The 15,083-nt window shown below is 44.7% G+C and overlaps 1 long non-coding RNA gene across 1 annotated transcript; it reads right to left on the reverse strand.

The window, feature by feature from the left end:
- Positions 1–732: 732 nt before the first annotated feature.
- LOC122457224 lies at positions 733–6,818 on the reverse strand. The gene is made up of 4 exons (XR_006276677.1): positions 6,684–6,818; positions 2,955–3,105; positions 1,929–1,999; positions 733–1,431 (listed from the first exon to the last, which is right to left on the reverse strand). It is a non-coding gene; the product is annotated as an uncharacterized LOC122457224 (long non-coding RNA).
- Positions 6,819–15,083: the final 8,265 nt, after the last annotated feature.

The following is a 15,083-nucleotide window of genomic DNA, read 5'->3' on the forward strand; positions in this document are numbered from 1 at the left end:
CTGAATTCTGGCCATAGCAACTGCAGGCTTTAATATAACATGTTACCAGCTGAGACTATTGTCCATCTCTTCCTCTTAGTGCGTGTCTTGGTCTTAATAGTCCACAAGGGTGAAAAAGAACCAGTTTCTGGATCTCAGTGTAAAGATTGTGGTCCTCAGAAAATGTCTAAAATTTTAATTAATTAAACACATTCTTTATTTTAGAGGCAATAGAAAACTGAGGTCCTAGCTGCTATTGCTCATTGAAAAGCCCACTAGAACAGGGAAATTAGTGTCACCCTATTCAGGAGAGCATTTAAGTATGTACTTAAAATTTAAGCACATGCCTAAGTCTCACTGACTAAAATGGAACTTAAGCACATGCTTAAAGTTAAGCAACTACTGAAGTGTTTTCCTCAGTGTGGTCCTTAACAGAGAGAAAAGTGAGTGAAACAAGTTAATAGCCTCCCAAAGATATCACTGAGAAACAATGGACTCAGGCATGTTCTGTTTAACCTGAACCCAATTATCTGCTGAGCAAGCCAAGAAAATGACCAAATATGATATTTGTGAAGGAAAATAAAGTAGGTTATTTTATAAACTAGAAATGATATTTGAAGCTCATGAAAAACAAGATAATGCATATAAAAATAAGATATTATGGTAAAATCAGTATTAATTATGAGGAGCAAAAGTGCTGCATTTGAAGTAATAAAAGTTTTAATATTCTAAAAGAAAATGACTCTTGTAAAAGGCTAACAACTGGGCTGTGTGCCAGAATCCCACTGTAGGAATGTAATACCACTGCCGCAGAACCCTCCCCAAATAAACATCCACACAGCACAGCGCTAATTTGGCTACTATAACGAGGGTAGGAACAGTGGGGGAGAAAAGTGCTATTCCAGCAATTTACCTTTTTAATAACAGTAAATTATTCTATACATAAAGCTACTTTGTAAACCTCGTGTGCTTTACAAAGGCTATTTACCATTTATTGCTCACTTCACAAGTCTGAGGCTTTTTTAGGGCGGTTTTAAAACATACATAGTGCATTTTTGTCACTCATTTCTCCTACAAAAGCCCCCAAAAGCCCTTTAATTTATGGCAAGCCAGAATTACGCTTTTTTTTTTTTTTACATTTTGAATTTTAAATAACTTCTACAGTTTAATACAGACTACAAATAAGATGCAAATGTGATCTTAAGTTGAGGCCTGCAAATTATTTGTAATTAAATGCAAAACAATGTAAAATTCAGGGGTGGGGGGTGCTACATTTTATAACAAACCCCGAAGTGGGCTCATTCCTGTGATAAACTTTGGCAAGATAAGTACATTATTCAAGTGGAAAGGGATGCATTTTCAAGAGAAGGCAGCTTTGCATCTTCACGTTCAGCAGTTTGTAGGGCTTTGCGTGTGAAGATTCAAATTTTGCATAAAGACAGATTCTGAGGGCTACAAAATCATGCAAAACAATAATGGTAAAATTACATGAAATTAGAAATTTAAAACTGATTGAATTTTGCACAGATCGAATCATTGTTTCAACTAAACTGCATTATGCAAAGAATTCTAAGAGTTAATGCTTAAATAAAAAAAACAACACAAATTTTGGCAGGGAGATAAAAATCTCATGTTTCAGGGTTAAAATCAATTTCTAACTATTAGGGGTTAAGATGAGACTTTCATGTGATGCAGATTATCCTACATCTCCCCACAACAGGGTTTCTTGCACTTTTCTCTGAAGCAGCTCGTATTGGCCACTGACAGAGACAGGATACTGGACTAGATGGACTATACATCTCATCCAATCTGGAAACTCATTTGTTCCTCATTTACTTATGCAGACATATATATTTTTAAATCAAGATATTTTTGTTGATTTTATTATGAAATAATACAGGCACCGATCCTGCAGGCACTTGAGTAACTTTATGTATGCCTTTTGATACCTTTTAAGTCAGTGGGAGAACTCATTTGTGTGGAGTTGCTTGTCTGCATAAGGGTTTGCAGGATTGGGGCCCTGGAGAGACTAAATTTAGGGAGAAAAAAAAAGTTACTCGGCTGAAATCATGTGTTCTAAAACTAGCTGTGTCTCTTAATTCCCTCCCCACCTACACTGACAATAATTGTTTTTTTGGTTCACTGCCCCCACGCACGCCCCCACCAGTGCCTTCAGCATTCCAGTCACTGCAGTGTGAGAGTAGCTGGTATTTTGAGTGCTCTGCATCAAATGGATTGCAATACTATACATTTAACAGAGTGTATTTTGCAATTGCCAGAAAAAAATTGGAATTAACTTTGAAATGGAAGGTCCATTTCATCTGATTCTGGAGGAAGATCAATGAAGCTAATATGTCGAGGGGGAAATGATGCAAACTGCAGATACTTAATTGAAGAAAACCTGGAAAACAATAAGACTGATAGATGACAGAGCTCACCAAATTAAGCATGATCAAGGAATGATATACAGATCCAAAATGTGAAGGGAATTTTGGGTGGTAGACTCAGAAGCAGGAGTCCAGAAGGAGAGCTGTGTTTGTTGGTGCAGCTATAATGGGATCACACATTTACACCTGCCAAGAGCAGGTCTCAATCTAGCCTGCTGTGTTACAAAGCAAGCAGATAATACTTCTCCTGGACCCCTCCGTCGGTAGCTCTGTCAGAGTACCTTAATACCAGCAAGAAGGGACAAACTCAAAGGGGTTCAGAGAACAGCAAGGAGAATCATCATGGGTGAGGGCTAGAGGGGATTGAGACAGAGAGCTCACTTTCTCTGCAGAGGGTTACCTAAGTGTCTGCAAAACAGGGAAGGAAGAAAGAAAGGGATGAAAAATGGGGAGGGAAAAAATGAAGCTAGAAGGATCAAAGGTTAGGAAAATGTTCCATGAATTACCCATGACAAGCTGCCATCTTTAATAAATCTCTCCCCGCTTGCCCTGCCCCCCCCCCAATACGCACATTGCCTAAGTGCTCACCTGTTATGTTACACTGGCTTTTAATGGTGTGATTGCTGATGGACTGTTCTCCCTGGCTGCAGTGGCCAAAACAACAAAGCTAAGCAGCACTTCAGGGAAATCCTTCAAAGGCCCCTCGCCTTGAAAACGCTGAACATTATTTCCGTGGGCTCTTAAACAGAATAATTCATTAGTCAGCTAAGAACAATCAATATCCCACTCCAACAATTTATACACTGACTGTTTACCCAGTGGACCCTCTTTGATAATATTATTTATGGTTCTAAATAACTCCATCGGTGTTCAATAGAGCTGGGAGGTGCCTATGGGACCAGAGCACAATCAAATTATGAAGACATATGGTTTACTCAGCACTGGAAATGTTCAAATGCATTTCATTGCTGTTAGCCTTGCTGCAGTACCTACCCCAATCAGTTATACAACCTTCTTAATATCCTTTACTATATGGGAACACTTCTTCAGGGAGAGAGAGGGCTCTGACTCAGCCAACTGAGAGAGGCTGCTGTAACGAGTATTTTATTGTGGCTATTTCAGGATTCTTAGAACTGAAGGACACCAACAGTTCAATGCATCCCAGACTGAAGCTGCAATTAAGCTTCTGCACTGCTTAGGATCTAGGGGGAGGGAGAGAGATTGGAAAGAGGAGGAGGTTTTTTTGTGAAAATTACAATACCCTCCACTAGAGAGGAGTCAAATAAGTGCAGGACTAGCTCAGAACTACCCTGGTGAGAACATCCCAGAACTCTGTATCTACATGCTGTATTTATGTCCAAAGGAGTACATTATGTCCGTTTTAGTACAGGGCTTTTAAAATACTCAGAGACTAGCCAAACACTGAGCCTCATTGCCTATGTCTCCACTTCAATAAAACACCAGCTACTGGCCTGCGTCAGCTGACTTGGGCTCATGGAGCTCGGGCTGAGGGGCTATAAAATTCCAGTGTATACCTTGAGGTCTGGGACCATGCCCCCCATCCCATGTTTGGACAGGTGTGCACATACATGTTTTGTCCATGTAAATGTGTATTTTGAATCTGCACATGCAATATAGTTAATTTCAATGCAAAGTGTTCTCCTGTGCATGCAAATACCATCTTTCCGGTGCGGAGGAGGACGGGACATTTTGTGGACGCAACTTACTGACTTTTGCAAATCTCCTCCTGTCAGATTCTAAAATGCTTTTAGAAAAGGAGTACTTGTGGCACCTTAGAGACTAACAAATTTATTAGAGCATAAGCTTTCGTGAGCTACAGCTCACTTCATCGGATGCATTTGGTGGAAAAAACAGAGGGGAGATTTATATACACACACAGAGAACATGAAACAATGGGTTTATCATACACACTGTAAGGAGAGTGATCACTTAAGATAAGCCATCACCAGCAGCAGAGGGGGGAAAGGAGGAAAACCTTTCATGGTGACAAGCAAGGTAGGCTATTTCCAGCAGTTAAAAAGAATATCTGAGGAACAGTGGGGGTGGGGTGGGGTGGGGTGGAGAAATAACATGGGGAAATAGTTTTACTTTGTGTAATGACTCATCCATTCCCAGTCTCTATTCAAGCCTAAGTTAATTGTATCCACTTTGCAAATTAATTCCAATTCAGCAGTTTCTCGTTGGAGTCTGTTTTTGAAGCTTTTTAGTTGAAGGATAGGCACTCTTAGGTCTGTAATTGAGTGACTGGAGAGATTGAAGTGTTCTCCGACTAGTTTTTGAATGTTATAATTCTTGACATCTGATTTGTGTCCATTTATTCTTTTACGTAGAGACTGTCCAGTTTGACCAATGTACGTGGCAGAGGGGCATTGCTGGCACATGATGGCATATATCACATTGGTAGATGCGCAGGTGAACGAGCCTCTGATAGTGTGGCTGATGTGATTAGGCCCTATGATGGTATCCCCTGAATAGATACGTGGACAGAGTTGGCAACAGGCTTTGTTGCAAGGATAGGTTCCTGGGTTAGCGGTTCTGTTGTGTGGTGTGTGGTTGCTGGTGAGTATTTGCTTCAGATTGGGGGCCTTTCTGTAAGCAAGGACTGGCCTGTCTCCCAAGATCTGTGAGAGTGATGGGTCGTCCTTCAGGATAGGTTGTAGATCCTTGATGATGCGTTGGAGAGGTTTTATTTGGGGGCTGAAGGTGATGGCTAGTGGCGTTCTGTTGTTTTCTTTGTTGGGCCTGTCCTGTAGTAGGTGACTTCTGGGTACTCTTCTGGCTCTGTCAATCTGTTTCTTCACTTCAGCAGGTGGATATTGTAGTTGTAGGAACGCATGATAGAGATCTTGTAGGTGTTTGTCTCTGTCTGAGGGGTTGGAGCAAATGCGGTTATATCGTAGAGCTTGGCTCTAGACAATGGATCGTGTGGTATGATCTGGATGAAAGCTAAAGGCATATTGGTAGGAATAGCGGTCAGTAGGTTTCCGATATAGGGTGGTGTTTATGTGACCATCGCTTATTAGCACCGTAGTGTCCAGGAAGTGGATCTCTTGTGTGGACTGGTCCAGGCTGAGGTTGATGGTGGGATGGAAATTTTTGAAATCATGGTGGAATTCCTCAAGGGCTTCTTTTCCATGGGTCCAGATGATGAAGATGTCATCAATGTAGCGCAAGTAGAGTAGGGGCATTAGGGGACGAGAGCTGAGGAAGCGTTGTTTTAAGTCAGCCATAAAAATGTTGGCATACTGTGGGGCCATGCGGGTAACCATCGCAGTGCCGCTGATTTGAAGGTATACATTGTCCCCAAATGTGAAATAGTTATGGGTGAGGACAAAGTCACAAAGTTCAGCCACCAGGTTAGCCGTGACATTATCGGGGATACTGTTTCTGATGGCTTGTAGCCCATCTTTGTGTGGAATGTCGGTGTAGAGGCTTCTACATCCATAGTGGCCAGGATGGTGTATTTAGGAAGATCACCAATGGACTGTAGTTTCCTCAGGAAGTCAGTGGTGTCTCGAAGATAGCTGGGAGTGCCGGTAACGTAGGGCCTGAGGAGGGAGTCTACATAGCCAGACAATCCTGCTGTCAGGGTGCCAATGCCTGAGATGATGGGGCGTCCAGGATTTCCAGGTTTATGGATCTTGGGTAGCAGATAGAATACCCCAGGTCGGGGTTCTAGGGGTGTGTCTGTGCAGATTTGTTCTTGTGCTTTTTCAGGGAGTTTCTTGAGCAAATGCTGTAGTTTCTTTTGGTAACTCTCAGTGGGATCAGAGGGTAATGGCTTGTAGAAAGCGGTGTTGGAGAGCTGCCTAGTAGCCTCTTGTTCATACTCCGACCTATTCATGATGACGACAGCACCTCCTTTGTCAGCCTTTTTGCTTTTATTATTGTTTGTACTCCGGTAGGGTGTTGGTGGTCACCTTTAGATCTTTGGTGCCTCCTTGCAGCAAAAACAGACAACACAGTAACTCTGTTTCAGTTCCCCTCCTTTGATAGGCCAATAACCAACTTGCTTGCATGTCAATTCTTTGTTACAACCTTGGCTCCCCTGTTAAACCCTCCAATACTTCAGGCGGCCGGTCACCATCCAGTCTCTTTAGATAACAGGCACACAATTCCTGGCCTCTTTGAGCACAGCTCACTTGTTCAAGGCCTTAATAAATCCCCTTGCTGATTTGATAGGGGAACCCAGCCCAACCCGCTGCTCTGAGTTCCAGGCCAGGGACCCCATGCACAGGGGTTGGCACTATGCTCTCCCAACCTTGTATTGTTTCCCTAGCCTGGTTCCTACCATACCCCTCTTGCTGGCTGTTCTCCAGCGTGGCTCTCTCGCCTAAAGGATCCAGTCTCCTGGATGGCTTCTCCCCACAACCTTGCTGAGGACAGCCACTCTCAACCCCTCTTGTCTCCTCAGCTGTCTCCTTAGCTGTGGGGAGGCTACCAATCAGCCTCAGCTGAACAGACAGTCAGGTTCCCTATTAACACTTTATCATCTGAGACAGCTTGGGGTTTGCACACTCCAGGACATAGGGTCTAGCGACCCCACCTGATATTAGAGCCCCAGGGTGCCAGACATTGCATGAAACAGACAGTCCCAGCCCTGCAGTGTTTACAATCTAAGCAGACACGACAGACAAAGGGTAAGGAAGGAGGAAGTATTATTAGCCTCATTTTTCAAATGGGTGACTGAGAGACAAAGAGATTTCACCAAAGTCATCTCAGAAGCCTGTGGCAGATCTGGGAATTAAAGCCAGCTGTCCGAAGTCACAGCCCAATGCCTTTACCCCAGCCCCGCCTTACTCTTTCCTTGCAAAGGGAGAGGTTTGTGTTCTTGAGTTCCACTTCCCTCCACTCTGCATTCCTGTGTCACAGACATTGCCTGAGAGGGTATTAGATGCTGGATTATACAACTTTAATCTCCCAGCTCAGGGTTGCTTGTTTCTCCTCCATATTGTTTGCAGTATCTCGCATGTTCTGTCCCTCTGTAAACTCAGCAGACAGCCATGCTGGGTGATGCTGTTCAAATGCTGCAGCCTCTGTGTTTGCCGAGCTCCTTGTTGAACAAATTTACAGAGTAAACATTCTGGGGCATCATCGATTGCAAAAATAAATATATAATAAAACAACAAAAGGCCTTTTGTTGTCTTCTGTCTCACTGAGTCTCTCTCTCCTCTTCATGCATCCGATGAAGTGAGCTGTAGCTCACGAAAGCTTATGCTCTAATAAATTTGTTAGTCTCTAAGGTGCCACAAGTACTCCTTTTCTTTTTGCGAATACAGACTAACACGGCTGCTACTCTAAAATCTCTCTCCTCTGTCACTCTTTGTTCCCTTCCCTGATCCCTTGAAATAATTAAAGATCCCAGTGCACTTCTATTGTACGAACAAGGGTGTTAACCCCAGGGTCCTGGCCAAATTCCACTCCAGAAAATTACGTTTGGCCTCTCTAAGTTCCCCGGTGACATCACCTGGATTCAACATCCATTTCCCCTTCCTGTCCTCAGCTGTTGGCTAATGTGGCTGCAATCCCTGGCTGAGAGGAGCTTCCACCAGCTGAGTAAGGAAGCAGGGGAGAGTGGTTTGTTCCTGTCTGGCCTGACAGAACCGCATCCTACAGACCCACTGTTCCAGTAAGTCTTGGCGGTCGGTTGGCCAGTTATTATATTACTACTTCCATGCCTTCCACTTAGAAGTGAATGTTAATGTGTGCAGCAAACAGCTTCATCAGAGTGGGGAAAAGCTAGCTGCTCATGGTCATAGTTACTAGGCGTGAAGCCCCCAATCCAGGAAAGCACTTAAGCATGTGCATAATTGTAAGAGGTGAGTAGATCCTGCTCTCTCTCCTTACCCTGACAGCCCTATTCTGCAGACTCTCATCTGGAAGGTGGTATTCTACTGAGCCAGGCTCACATGTTCAGAAGTGGCCCATGCTCCTGGAGATGCCTTGGTGCCCATATTTTGTAAGGTTCTGAGCATCTGCAGTTCATAGAGAGTAGGTCAGAATGAGTTGTGGTTGCTCAGCACCTCTGAAAATCAGGCTTTTCGCTGGGCACAAGAAATGGAGCCCCCCCAATTTAATCCAGCCACCTCCCTGATATTCCTGTTTGAACCCTGCTCTATCCAAAAAACAGAGATCGAACCTAGAACATATTTCCCCCTGCCAAAACCCTTGCATTCGAAGCCTCTAGCCTGAAGAGGAAAAGTGGCAAAGTTGTGTAGTAGTACTAGATGCCCAACTTGAGACTCCTGGTTATGAGAAGATGCTTAGCACCCAACCCTTTGGAAATCAGGCCCCTTGAAGGTCACTAGTTGCACACCCCAAATCACTGGTCATTCTTCAAAACCCTGGCCTGGAAATATAGGGCAGCTTCTGAGCAACCATCCTTAGGGAGAGGAATGACCCCTCCCAAATGCAGACCTCTCCAAACCATTCTGCTCTCCTGGGAGGCAGGGCTTTGCAGAAAGGCAAGAAACATCGGGCTGTCTTGACTCACATGAGATCCTCAATGTGGGAAAGGCCCATAAACCAGCATCCAACAACAGAAGGAAAAACAAATCAACAGCCAAAAGTCTTTCCCTGCTGTCACTCCTCTTACCCAAGTGCATCGGCTTGTTTGTTATGTTCCAGCTAAAAGGGAAGGGGGTCCCATTCCAATCCCTCTTTCGCAGGCTCGGTTTAAATAACACACTGGGTAATATACTTCTCATTCCTCCAGTTTAATACCCTGAACTCCTTAAATGGCACTGAATCTAAGTGAGTGGTGGATAAACATTAGTTTCACAGCTCACAAAGCAGAACTGCTGGCTACTGGCAGTCTAAATGTAATGAGTTCCTTTTTAGACCCCTGGGAGCATTTAGAATGGGTTCATCTTTCCCCAAGCTGCCAGTCAAGTTGGTACCAGGGGGAAAAAAACACTGTTAATCTATTTCCCACCATCCCATCCCTAGCTGAAATCCCTTCGAGCATGTAACAGTTTTATTTTAATGTGCCATCCTGCCAGCACATGGACAGGAGTGGAGTGGGCCGCTCAGCGCTCGCCCAGCCGAGCGACTGGCAGAAACCTGTATGCTTGGCTTTCGATGCCTTTTAGAATGTGAACTTTGGCTGGAGAATTCTTAATTTGGTGGGAGAGGAAGGGACAAGAAGACTAGATGAAACAAACAATGAAAAAAAGTTTTCACGTTTCCCTTTTCACCCAGGCTTGGCATTGTCAGCTCTTTCCTCGGATACTCCTTAATTAAAAGCAGATTGCTATTCTAGGGAGAAAAACTAATTTAGCATCCAAAAGTAGCAAAGAATGACTGCCAAGCAAGCTATCACCAGTGGCCAGAGACATCTCCCACTGCATTACGCTTTCACTGGGACTCTGAATCACTTGTCAGGAACTTTTCCCAACAGCCAGAGCTTTAGAGCAAATTAACTAACAAAGATGATGTTGTGACAAAGTTGGAATTTTCTGTAACATTTTTAAGAATGATATGCCTGACAGTGGCTAGGGATTGCAACCCAGTGGATACAAATGGCTGCTCTTGTGCCACAGCCTAAGATATAAAGTGCTTGCATCATGTACCTCTTCGGGGTAGTATCAATGGGTCATTAAAGTTCTGGATGAAACTAATCCATACTAATGAAGGATCTGGAAAGCAATGGGAACCCCAAGGACTGAACAATTGATACCTATCCATGGGAATCTCTTGCTAAGAACACATGAACTCAGCCTGGGTCTGCTGCAGGAGGAAGACAATGGACCAAGAGGTGACAGTAGGCTAGGATAAGAGATGGCCTTTGGAGAGGCATAGAATAGCAGGGTTGGAAGGGACCTCAGGAGGTCATCTAGTCCAGCCCCCTGCTCAAAGCAGGACCAAGCCCCAATTTTTGCTCCAGATCCCTAAATGGCCCCCTCAAGGATTGAACTCACAACCCTGGGTTTAGCAGACCAATGCTCAAACCACTGAGCTATGGGAGCTCACCTAGGACTGACAGAAAAAGAAACAGAGACCGAGACCGAGAGAGGAAAAAAAGATAGCTCCTTTAGCAGCATGACAGCAGAAAGTCCTGGCCTGGCCTGTAGAAACTATGATGTAAGCTTTGCTTCTCTGTGCCAACCTAGAGACTTCCCAACACTGTGTTCCCTGCTCTATTTTGAACAGACTGCATGGTGTCACTGCAAACAGTTGTGGTGGTGCATTGACCCGTGAATAAGGCAAAAAGTGTCTGAACAGGAGTTCCTCTCAGTTGGACTCACGCAGAGCTCAGTGTGAAACAGGAACACTGGAGCCCAGAGGCTCAGTCTCTGAGGCATTGTGGCCTACCTTTAAGGAAGAGTGGGATGCTGGAGGGTCTGGGACACTGAAGGGGTTCCTCCAAGGGACTGTTTAAAGTCTGGAGCATAGTGCAGATCCTGTGGATCCAGGACAGAAGTCTGCCTAGGTTTGCAAGAGCAGCCGCAATGGATTCAACCTGTGGTGTCTTCTGCATTGGCAAATACTGTAACATACATTCTCCAGTCCAGTGTGGACAGTGTCCTGTCTCCTTCGAGGAGGAAAATAAAACATAAAAAACCCCTATGGCAGGGAGGTCAAACTCATTGGGTGGAGGGCTGGATTTCGCTTGGAATTATGGTCCGTGGGTCAGGGCATATTTTTCAGACTCAGTGCTGCCCCAGTTGGTCAGAGAGCAAAGACAGAATGTTGGATGTGAGAAGGGATGGATCACTCAATAATTGCCCAGTTCTGTCCAATCCCTCTGGGGCACCTGGCATTGGCCACTGTGTGAAGATGGGGTACTGGGCTGGATGTACCATTGGTCTGACCCACTTGAGCCATTCTTATGTCCCTATGGTTTTTAATCTTGCTGTCACAACTAATATTTAATTCTTTATTCTGCTATCCCTGCCAAAGAGTCACATTCAGCATCAGTTAGAGAAAAATCTGCTCTCCTTTTGGTACACTGTTATTTCTGCCTTTCAGCTCTCTTGCTTCCCCATCTTCTTGTCTCTGATTCTCTTCCTGTTTCAGTATCCCTTCTCCTTTTCCAGTCTACATCTCCTTCCCTGCAGCAACTCTCAGTTCCAGCCTCCAGGGCTTTGCTCTGAATACCTCTGGAAAGTTGCCTGCAGTGACATGAGCGTGAATATTAATCTCAGGGCAGAGTGTTAAGAACCAGGGCACAAACCCCAAGTTGGTTGTGAATTTTATATATAGATTTCATTAACCAATTATCTAGTGTAAACTCCTCAGGTTCTATAACAGCCTCGACATGGAGTCACAAACAGTCCCCCTGGGTACTCCAGTCTGTCTTGCCACAATGCCACCCAGGAGAATATACCTTTGTGATAGATGTTCCCATACTCCAAGAATCACAGCACTATTCAGGATACTCCTGGTCCCAAAGGACCAGTCCCTTACCCTATGTCAATTGTACCTGAGATCTTACATCGAAGACACTTGTGGCCAATTCTATGGTAATCTAAGGATTTATTAAATAGGAAAAGGAAACAAAAGAGTTATTTACATGGTTAAAGCAGGTAAACATATACACACAAATGAGTTCCAATCTTAAATTTCAAAAGGTAATGAAAACTTCTATAATCCACAAGCTCTCTATGTGCTTTAGAGCTAACCCAGGCAAAGCACTGAAGAGCTCTTGATTACGCCTCATAAACCTTGCCTCTCCCCTCCCCCCGTCCTCCCCCTCCGGCCCCAGTCCAAGCAGCATGGAGAATTAGCTCCTTCTGTTTAGGGGTTTTATCCCCCTCCTGCCGTGTGCTCTGAGCTGCAAACTCAGCTCAATAAAGTCTAAACTAAACACATTCTTATAAGCCCAACGCTGCTTTTAACAACGCTAACCTATAAGTGAGCCAGACTGATTCCAGCCTTGTATTTGTCAGGGTTCCATTGAGGCGGGGGATCTTGGCATGACCTGGCATCTGGTCTGCCAGTGTCACAGCCTCTTCCATACTCACTGCTAAAAACGACATGGGTGAGGTGGGTCAGAACAGTGAGGGTATCCCTTCCTGAGCTCCACAGCAGCTGATGTATTCCCAGAGGCCTGGCCATCTTCACTGGCTTATACAAAGAGAAATATCCAGGTGTAATTGGTAAATTATATTGTGATCCCATCCCATCTCACAAGCTAAGCTAAGCCAAGCCAATACATGCAAGGAGACCTCCATGGGGCAGCTATGGGACCTAGTGCAGAACCTTAAGAACATAGGAATAGCCACACTGAATTAGACCAATGGTCTGAAGAACTTTACCTGAAGCACATAGTGTTTGGAGAAAAGTTAAATAGCAAGCACCCCCAAATTCAAGAGGCTTCTCAGCCCTTCCCCTTGCTGCTCACTTACACTCTCTATGGTGTAAGAACTCAAGGGCCTGTTAGTGTTACAAAGTGATGCTGATTACATTGTTGGTCTTTTAACACATCTTCTAGGGTATTAATAGCCATCAGTGTTCTGCTCCAGTGTCCAGGCAACCAGCAGGTTTCCACAGGGCACCTCAGCCCTTGCTTCAGTTTAAGCCTCTTGCTTCTTGTCCTAGCCTCAGAGTTTAAGGAGAACAATTCTTCTCCCTCCTCCTTGTAACAACCAGTTCTGTACCTAAAAACTGTTACCCATGCCTCATTTTGTGGATTCAGGCTGGAATTTTCAGAAGAGTCGGAATGGAAGTTAATGTGAGTTGGGTACCTAACTTCTTCAGGGTCCTTTGAAAATCACAGCTTTGCTTCTTAAGGTATCTCACCTTAAACACTTCCAGAGACATTCTCCTCCAGTGACTTTTATCCCTCCTTGCAAATTGAAAAACTCTCAAGTCAGTGACTTACTTGAAAGCCTCAAATGTACCCAGAGGCTTTGACTGCAGCCTCCTATTGCTCTTCTCCCCGGAGGTTGGCTTTGATGGTTTGAAATGTATATTCCCGTGGCTCCCAGAGGCCCTAGGTTATGTGCTTTGATGATCTATTGCCCTTAAGATTTGCCATAATTGAATGTTCACTTATAATGAGGTTTGTCAAAATCTCCTTAAAGCCCCATTGGAAAGTGACAAATCTTATCTATTCAGTTCCAAGAAGCAGTTGTCTGTACATCTGATTGCAGTCCAAATCCAGGTATCAATTGAGGATGTTTTCAAATCAGATGCACAGGTGGACATCAATCACTAACATAATCCTCAGTTGGTGGAACACAAAAACATAACCCCACCTTGCCTTGTAAGTGCAACATCATTAGTCTTGGGATAGACTACAAATTGGTGCATATAGTGAACAGCTAGCAATAGGGGAATGTTAGCAGATGAAATAGCACCACTTTGTAGTGAATGACAAATCATTACTCGTTCCTTTCCCCATCAAGTGTAACACGATTTGTCATATGTTGGGAATCACTGAGTTTAAAGATGGATAGGCTATCATCATCCAGATGCCCGTGTGCGGCCTGCCTGGCAGAGTCCACTATGATCAGTAAAGGTGAATGGCTTACTAGTTGCGTGCAGGGTGGGGGAAAAGGCGGAAAGGGTGTGACATTTACTGAAATGCTGCCTTCAAAGGTGTTGCACCAGAAGTGTTAGGTTAATTGTCAGTGCAACCTAGTCTACCCAAAAAGAAAGAACATTATTGGGAAAAGAGGTTGGTGGGATTCAAAGGTAGAAATTATTTTGGAGAGGGTTGTCATCTGGAGTGAGGAGTGTAGCGTGGGTATAGTAATTACAGCTGGATGCCAATTTGACAACAAAATGTTTTTTTCATTGGAAAATGTCCATTTGTCAAAACTGAAACTGTTTTGACGAATCTCCCTATAACGGGGTGGTCACCCCGCTCCAGCTTGGAAAGGGTTAAAGACAGCACTTGGAGCTGGCTGAGGCTGAGAGAAAAGCCTAGGCTCATTGGGGGAAGGCAGTCACAGCTGGGGCCATGCCCCAATCAGGCCGCAGCTGGCCCTATAAAAGGCCAGTGAGCCAGGAGACTCTCTCTCTAGCTTTTGAGAGAGAAGAACTGGCTGCTGGGGAGAGTAGAGTAGAGTAGAGTAGAGTAGAGTAGAGTAGAGTAGAGTAGAGTAGAGTAGAGTAGAGTAGAGTAGGGCAGGGCAGGGCAGGGCAGGGCAGGGCAGGGGGAAGGCCAGAGGAGCTGGGGAGCTCCAGCCTGGAAAACCCCCAGGCTGCAGGCCTTGCTAAAGGCCAGGAAAGGTACTGGGGCTACAGAGGGGTAGGCTGGGAATAGGCAGAAACAGCTGGTCCTCCCCCCCTTTCCGATGATGAGTGGCCATTAGAGATGGCAGCCTGCCCCAGTGAGCAGGGGCTAGCTGGTGACTGGCAGTAGTCATTGAGGTAAGGTGGGGCTAGAGGGTTGGGGGTTCCCCAGGGTGGGGAAACCCAGATTGTGGGTTACTGCTGGAGGCAGAACCCTGACATAGAGGGACACCAGGGCCAGCGGCAGGTGAGACACTGGCCTATGGAGGGTGCTCCAGGCTGGAAGAGCTAATTCCCAGGACGACCATCAGGATTTGCTGTAGCAGTGAGTCATTGCCTCGCTACACTCCTTGATTTGAAAAAAAATGTTTTAAGAGTTCTGAAATTGTGAAAACATCCCATTTTGACATTTTTGAAATGAAAAGTTTCAGATTTTGGTTTAAACTCTGCCCCCTCCCAAATTTTAGTTAGCTTATACTTTTTTAAAAAGACGAAAAAATAAAAATGTCAACA

This window comes from Dermochelys coriacea, chromosome 22, assembly GCF_009764565.3.
Source record: "Dermochelys coriacea isolate rDerCor1 chromosome 22, rDerCor1.pri.v4, whole genome shotgun sequence".
NCBI classification, from domain to species: Eukaryota; Metazoa; Chordata; order Testudines; family Dermochelyidae; genus Dermochelys; species Dermochelys coriacea.